An 8,711-nucleotide genomic window follows, 5' to 3' on the forward strand; every position below is an offset into this window, starting at 1 on the left:
AAATGTGAGGAAACGCTCCAGGATACCAAAGCTCGTGCCGGGCTCCGGCCTAGTCCTTTTCATTCATCAAGTGACTCTGACTCAAACTGGTTCTTTTCATCGACCTGAATTCAGCAAAGATCTACGGGAAGCTTTAAGATTTGCATCAGGAATCTCTTTCAGACCGCCGAGACTCGCTAAGTTTCAAACTTAGTCTTATTAATTGATACATTAAGTATCAGTTACACCTTTTTACAAAGGTGTGTTTGAACTCAGTATCTGACGTATCCCTGAAGGCTTTGATCTGTTGAATATACATGCAAAGTGTTCCATAAAATTCATTCTTTATGCCTCTTTCTATGCTGAGTTAAACTTTAACCCTTTCCTATATATACCAACTGTATGTGTGTGTGTGTGTGTATGTGTATGTTAGACCGGCTTAATGTGTTTATGTAGTATGTTAGACTAGTTTAAGTGTTTATGTAGTTAATAAAACCTTACTTGTATCACACTTGACGTGTTCATTGTTTACTCATAACCGGAGTCAATAATCATGCAGATTTACGTTACAAACTTATAGAATTGTACAGTAAGAAAGTTATTTCCTTTAACCAGGAAATTAACGTTCTTAGAATTGACAAGACGGTTGACCCTGAGTGGTCAGCTAAATATCTACAGTGGATCTAAAATATGAATAGTTAATTATAACTAGTTATGGTTAATTATTCATTTCTGTATCAAAGCTGATCCGCTACATGGCTTTACGGTTGCGATTATATCACCTGTTGGTTTGGCATGCGTTTGCGTTTTCATGTGGACGGAGATTTTTTTAAAAACGGAAGGAGGAAAAACTAATTTTATAAAAATACCCACGTACGTGTGGACATGGCCTAAGTTCGTCTGCTTTGGGAAAGCTAGCGCGTCTCCGACATAGTGATAACACTCATTGCCTTCTCTAGTGCAGCTCAACCAGGTCTCTCTCATCCCATTCGTCGATATTTGTGATATCACAAATCCCGGAAAATATGCGTTGTAGTCCAAACGAGTCATTCGTTGTAGTTTTTGAAAAGTGATTTCTGTTAAATATCTCCTTTTGAAGTGGACTTTGAGCTTTGTAACTTTGCAGGTCTTTTTTATGCTCAAACAGCAACATTACAGAACTAAAGTTGAAAAAGTGAAAAAGAATAATAGAAACACCCTTAAACACCTTTTAAACACCCAATACTTATATAATAGAAAAAACTGTTTGCAGGTCTTTTTTATGCTCAAACAGCAACATTACAGACTAACTAAAGTTGAAAAAGTGAAAAAGAATAATAGAAACACCCTTAAACACCTTTTAAACACCCAATACTTATATAATAGAAAAAAACTGAAAAAAAAACTATAGAATTAGTTAATAAATAACTAGGCCTATATACTGTCTATAGGTTGGTTGTCAATACTGTCAGTCGGTTTGTTAAAAATGCTTTTTTTCCATATTACATTTATTTCCTTTTGCATTAAACATCCTGAATAAACAACCAATGTGGGAAGCATATTCTTGCAATGAATCAACAGTAGACTGTCAGGTATTATATAACAAACTATTAAGAACAACTCCCACAAACATTGTAAAAGGTCATGTTTTGACTGAGCTATATCCTGGGAAAAAGGGGCACATGATCTCATCTGTTTTCTGAGTGGTCTAGCTGCCAGTAAACAATACTAAGGTTTCCTAAAAGTACATTTCTAAAGTAAAATAGCACCCATGTAGATGTCACTGTTCTTACTACAGTACATTAAAGCCACTGGTGGTCATATTTAGAGGGAAAGCCCTATAGAGAAACCTGTTGTTGTATGTGACCAGCCTCCTAAATGACAAGGATAAGATATAATGGAGTTTCCCTGGATTATGTGGATCGGCTCAGCCTGACAACATGCTGAGATTTCCCAAACACCAGTGTACTCACATAATAAATGCAGTATATTACGTGTTTCAAAGAAACAGCGTCAACAACTGTTACATTTTCAAACACAACATGCAAGGTGGCATGCAACCAAAACAAATCACTGCTGCCATATCCGAATGGTTCGAACTAACATTGAATACACCGCTCTACTCATTGTCACAATAACAACACTACACGCATCGCTTACCTTAGGATGAATCTATTAGTTGTCAATCCGTTATAAGAATATCATCAGCTCTATGCACAGCTAAGCACAATGCCTTCCTATTCGTCCACATTTGTCGCAAATAAAAAAAATCATAGCTCACATTATCATAGCACAGAAAGTGGCTAATATACCAGACAAGCGCTTTCTGCCCTAATTAACGTCGGACTGGTCGCTGTGTCTCTCTGGAGAGGCGTCATTTGACTGCGCATGGAGGCGCGCGGTTGCTGAGACGCGACGCTCGCGGGCGCCCTCTGCTGACGCGACGCGGACAGTGCTGTCGGTGTACGGCAGACAAGCGGGAACCGCTATCTGCTGGTGTTTGTCAGCAGCATCGCGCATAGAGCTGTCCTAATTTGACCTGAGCATGAGACATTATTTAGAACAGCACACCACCAAAATTCATTGTGCAGTAAATACACATTAAAATAATTAAAGCTATAATTCATACTTATTGTAATGAATCAATAAGTCATGTCTTATTGTAAAGCATCTGTCTATTTATTACTAAAAAGACTTGTGGAATTTGATCCAGGTTGTATTGAAATTGCATTGACTGAATGTATCAAAAGTGTGAGACAAAACCCCTACTGTTTTAGAATAAATAAATAAATTAGTGCTGTCAAACGATTAATCGCGATTAATCACATTCAAAATAAAAGTTAAAAAAATAATAATACATGTGTGTGTACTCTGTATATTTATTATGTATATATAAATACACACATGCATGTATACATTTAAGAAAATATGTTATGTTTATATATTAAATATATTTACAAATGATATAAATGATATGAATATACATGTATGCATGTAAATTGCATGTAAATATTGTCAAAGTATATACATGCATGTGTGTATTTATACTGTATATACATAATAAATATACACAGTACACACACATATATTATTTAAACAAAAACTTTTATTTTGGATTTGATTAATCGTGATTAATCGTTTGACAGCACTAAAATAAATAAACAAACAAACAAACGAACAAATAAATAAAATAAAAAACACACAATGTCAGCACTGAATTTAATGTGAACTGAAATAAACTATGTAATTTTATAAATATGAAATGTTATAGTTTTATCTGTTTCTTTAATTATGGACACATCCCAATTCCAGAAGTTGATTGTTGATATACGATGGTCATATTAAACCTCTGCTGAATTACATCATGCCTTCTTCATTTTTATTTATTTATTTATGCTACTTATAAAAGTAATGTAAGTATAGGTTTTATTCAAAACATGAATTATAACATGTTTAATCCAAATAAGCTTTATACATCTTTATTGGAAAGGAATTCAACAATATTATTTGTTGAACCATAAAAAATTAAACAATTATTTTAAATGCACTTGTGAATCAGTCCTTAAGTCACTTACAGTTTGCAGGCAGTCAACATTTAAGGCCACAGTTAAGAAAAGAAACATTTTTACTGAGTCTTAAACAAATATAGGCCTATCATTTTTAATGCTTCTGTGCTTGTGTCTTTTTAGTACCATTGCTGGCCACTAGGTGTCAGTGTGAGGCTTTCAAGCTTACAATACCGCTTATAGCAACGTCACAAAAGATTGAATTCATTCTTCAATACAAAAGTGCTCTTGTTTGCACCGCGGAACATGTCAGGACATGTTACAGCATGTTATTTTTCAAGATGTTAGTTGTTTTGGAACTCTGCTTAATAATCTACATGCTAATCTGATGTTTGGAAATGATATTCTGCAAAGCATGCATTCTGTAATTTGCAGGATAGTGCTGAAGACAGAATCTAATTACACACTATGTAATTATGAATGCATTAAATTTTAATGCAAACTAATTGATGATGTGATTATAGAATGTCGAACTGGATAAATCTAAAAGTATTTAACATAGGCCTATAGGCCGTTTATATCAAACAGAGATATACAGATTTACTAAACATCTGTGAAATAACATTTTGTGACACATGTAAAATAACCTAAACATCTAAATACTTTCATGTATTATTATTGGGTATATTCACACTTACTGACAAGACAGCAGTGGAAGAAATGAGCTGTTAGGAGAGAGAAAATATCAAGCGTGCAGCTTTCTTAGTGAAAAATGTTGGAAAGCACAGCAGGTCAGATATTGCCTTGTGGTTTGGTGTTTACCTTTGCACTCCATGTAGCCCAGGGCCAAGTCACTATGGCAACTTCCTTGCACCAGGAAGGGAATAATTGCAGTTCGGAATTCCAAATGGATGGTGTGCCTTGTTGAAGGTGATAGTTTTGTGCCTCTCATTCAGATACTGCAATCTGTCTGACTAAGGAAAACAGTCACATATCGACCTGGTTCCTGCGGTGGGTTTCTGTGTTCATGTGTTACAAATCAGTGGATTTGGAACACTGAAAGCTGCCATGTTTTATGTCATGAGAAGACACATATGGGATTTTGTTCATTAGTCCAAGTCGTATATCATTTTTTAAGTAGCTGCATTTTCCCTCTTTGGCTCCAGAATGGCTTGGAGATAAATTCTCATCTTTTTTAATGTTTCTGCTATGAAGGATCACTTTAATCTGTCAGCTTTTTTCCTGCCTGCATTTAGGTGGTATCTTCTGAAGGAAATGTTAAATTGCATGTGATAAAGCTGTGAAAAGCTCAGGCTCGATATTACAGAAATCCACTTCCAAAAACAGTAAGTGTGAAAGATCACTGACGTCTGAAGCTGTTCTAGAAAATAGTTTGGTGACTGTTTATGTGTGAAACCAGTCGTTTCGATAGAGATCCACACGATCCGGAATTTTGAGTAAAGGTGCAGTGTGGTTTGGTGTTTACCTTTGCACTCCATGTAGCCCAGGGCCAAGTCACTATGGCAACTTCCTTGCACCAGGAAGGGAATAATTGCAGTTCGGAATTCCAAATGGATGGTGTGCCTTGTTGAAGGTGATAGTTTTGTGCCTCTCATTCAGATACTGCAATCTGTCTGACTAAGGAAATCAGTCACATATCGACCTGGTTCCTGCGGTGGGTTTCTGTGTTCATGTGTTACAAATCAGTGGATTTGGAACACTGAAAGCTGCCATGTTTTATGTCACGAGAAGACACATATGGGATTTTGTTCATTAGTCCAAGTCGTATATCATTTTTTAAGTAGCTGCATTTTCCCTCTTTGGCTCCAGAATGGCTTGGAGATAAATTCTCATCTTTTTGAATGTTTCTGCTATGAAGGATCACTTTAATCTGTCAGCTTTTTTCCTGCCTGCATTTGGGTGGTATCTTCTGAAGGAAATGTTAAATTGCATGTGATAAAGCTGTGAAAAGCACAGGCTCGATATTACAGAAATCCACTTCCAAAAACAGTAAGTGTGAAAGATCACTGACGTCTGAAGCTGTTCTAGAAAATAGTTTGGTGACTGTTTATGTGTGAAACCAGTCGTTTCGATAGAGATCCACACGATCCGGAATTTTGAGTAAAGGTGCAGACATATTTGTGAAATTATGTGGACAAAAAATGTAATGTGGTCCAATGTCCAATGGTGGTCCAATGTTGATGAAATTAACAGTTGGATGTGCCAGAACTTTCTTCAGTTAAACAAGGAAAAAACTGAAGTCATTGCATTTGGAAACAAAGATGAAGTTCTCAAGGTGAATGCATACCTTGATGCTAGGGGTCTAACAACTAAAAATAAAGTCAGGAATCTTGGTGTGATTCTGGAGAAAGACCTTAGTTTCAATAGTCATGTCAAAGTAGTAACTAAATCAGCATACTATCATCTAAAAATCATTGCAAGAATTAGATGTTTTGTTTCCAGTCAAGACTTGGAGAAACTTGTTCATGCCTTTATCACCAGCAGGGTGGACTATTGTAATGGTCTCCTCACCGGTCTTCCCAAGAAGACAATTAGACACCTGCAGCTCACCCAGAATGCTGCTGCCAGAATTCTGACTAGAACCAGAAAATCTGAGCATATCACACCAATCCTTAGGCCCCTACACTGGCTTCCAGTTATATTTAGTATTTTAAAATACTTTTACTCGTTTATAAATCACTCAATGGCCTATAGGACCTAAATACATAGCAGATATGCTCACTGAATATAAACCTAACAGACCACTCAGATCATTAAGGATCGAGTCAGTTAGAAATACCAAGGGTTCACACAAAACAAGGGGAGTCCGCTTTTAGTTATTATGCCGCCCGCAGTTGGAATCAGCTCCAGAAGAGATCAGATGTGCTAAAACATTAAAACGTCACATTTAAATGCAGACTCAAAACTCTGCATTTATTGAATGAGCACTGTGCAATGTCCGAACTGATTGCACTATATTTTATGTATAATCATTTTCTATTCTTAACTGTTTTAAAATCATTTTAAACCTCTTAAATAAATGTTTTAATCATTTTCAAAGTTTTTAAATTCCTTGTTTTATTGTTGTGATAATTTTTTTTATTCTTCTTTTCTTTTCTTTTATGCAAAGCACTTTGAATTACCATTGTGTATGAAATGTGTTATATAAATAAACTTGCCTTGCCTATTCAGCACTGGCTGGACTCTTCAGTCCTCCTGACTCTGATATATTTTCTCAAAGAAGATGGAAGAGGGTTAGATAAGGGCTAGAGACGCAGAACATCCATGTCATATACCTGCTGACCCCTTTTGTTTTGTTAGGCCCACCATGCCCATTACAATTTCATTACATGGAGTCAATTCATCTTTTTTAAAATCTTGATTAAATCTTCATGCTTGAGCTAACCGGAGGCACTGATCCATCTAGCTGTCTTCTCGGCTCCTGCTTTAACCTCTGGGGTTGTGTGCACAGGGCTGTTCTCGGCGCAGTCCAATGAACCCCTTTGACACTAATTGAATTGCTGGAAAGCCATGTGACCTCTTTATGTTATGGTCATTAGAGAAAATAGGAACTGATTTTTGATCACGCATACAGTATTTGTGAAACTTTCCAACCGAAGTAGGTCCTGAGGGTGAATCGCTGTGCCAAATCCAACACAAGAAGTCTCTTTTCATCTGAAAAGTCCTGATTACAGGACTGCAGTAGGGCAGAGACCGGCAGCTTGGACCTGTTATCCATCACCCAGTCTGACATCGGACCACCGCAGGCCATTCAATCCCAGCGTCCCTCTCCTCTTTCCTGCACCATAACCGTACGTCTCCCTTCCCTTCTTTCTCCACCTGGTCTGAACTAATGAACCCCTGAGGTCAAGGGTGATGGTTTGGGCACTGTTGTCAGTCAGACAATGTCCAGATTATCCCTCTATAATTCCCCCCTCTAATTTTTGTCATTGTGCACCTTGATTAAACTAGGTGGCATAACCTCATCATTGTTGTAATAATACGAGTTTCATTCGAGCTCAGGCAGTTGTATGACTTCAGCTCCTCTGGCTGAGTTTATACCCAAAGCCCCAAGCCTTTATTTCCTGGAATAATTAATGACATAACCAGGAGCAGCCTTGTTATTTACTAGATGAACAGGGCCGGTGACAAACTCCAGGGGAGCGAATGAGAAGACCGGTATGTGCGGATTTGTTACAAGCCGTAACGCTTCTTTCCTCGGTCCAGCTGCAGTTCTTTTCCCAGCGGAAACCAACCGGACTGTGTCCATCACTTCAGGTGGAAGTGATTCCATTAGCAGCTGTAAGGCTAATGCCTTGTTCTCCCTGCAGACTGGTGGTGTTGTATAAGAGCCCTACATCGGCTCCCGCAGGCCCCGGAGATCCTTTAAACACCAGAATCTGGACCGATCAGAAAAAGTCTAGACTCCAAGGGGAGTGGCTTACACAATACACACAAAGACTAGTGAATGGATTTAAGAAACAAAGGCAAACATTTTTATTAACTAACATTAACAAAGATGAATAAAAGTAGAAATACATAATGCATGAACCAATAAATTGGATATTACTGTAAAGTGCTATAGAGTGTTTAATATTTTAGTTTTTAATATATTTATATAAATGTACTCAGGCCCACTTTATTAGTTTTGTTTCAGGCATTTAATCCTATCAGACTCAAAAAATGAAGTCAGTGTCTCTGTCTGTAGAGGAAGAAGAAATATTGTCCATGTGCTGTAAATAAATAAATAAAGCTCAGACATCAGTTCAGGCGGCTCGCCATCCATGGTAGAGCTGAATCCAAACACAGAACCTTGCCAAATCCCTGCATAGATCATTTCCACATCTCTGTTACAGTATGTGCGATTTTCAGAGTAGGTGTCATTCTCTTGTTTTGTCATTACTTTGGTTATTTTTGTATATTCACATTTCCAGATATCCTGGAAGACATATTATAATGTTCGAACATAGTTTTCTTCTCTCTTTTTGGTCTTTTGTGAGAAACATTGCAGGCTTTGACGTTGAGGATCAAGTGAAGAGGGTCAAGATATTAATTCAGTGCAGTCCAATCTGTTCTTCAATTTCTTTATCATTATTTATTTATTTAGTCACTTTTTAATGTCATACCAGCTCTTTATCAATAAATATCATGGTTCATTAGTTGTCCTCTTTCCATTGGGTTACATTATGTTGAGAAATATAAGCAAACTAGATGGAAGACACATTTTTCAGCATCATAGCTGCATCG

At 37.1% G+C, this 8,711-nt stretch overlaps 1 protein-coding gene across 1 annotated transcript in view; it reads right to left on the reverse strand.

Moving 5' to 3' along the window:
- The window catches only part of LOC107549108 (probable E3 ubiquitin-protein ligase RNF144A-B), a 22,972-nt gene extending 20,651 nt beyond the window's left edge, over positions 1-2,321 (reverse strand). The window contains exon 1 of the mRNA XM_016230062.1: positions 2,119-2,321. The gene's annotated coding sequence lies outside the window, so the exon portion shown is untranslated. The remainder of the gene's footprint in view (positions 1-2,118) is intronic.
- Between the last annotated feature and the right edge of the window lie 6,390 nt (positions 2,322-8,711).

This window comes from Sinocyclocheilus grahami, unplaced genomic scaffold (genome assembly GCF_001515645.1).
Source record: "Sinocyclocheilus grahami isolate Dianchi unplaced genomic scaffold, SAMN03320097.WGS_v1.1 scaffold362.1, whole genome shotgun sequence".
In the NCBI taxonomy this organism is placed as follows: domain Eukaryota; kingdom Metazoa; phylum Chordata; class Actinopteri; order Cypriniformes; family Cyprinidae; genus Sinocyclocheilus; species Sinocyclocheilus grahami.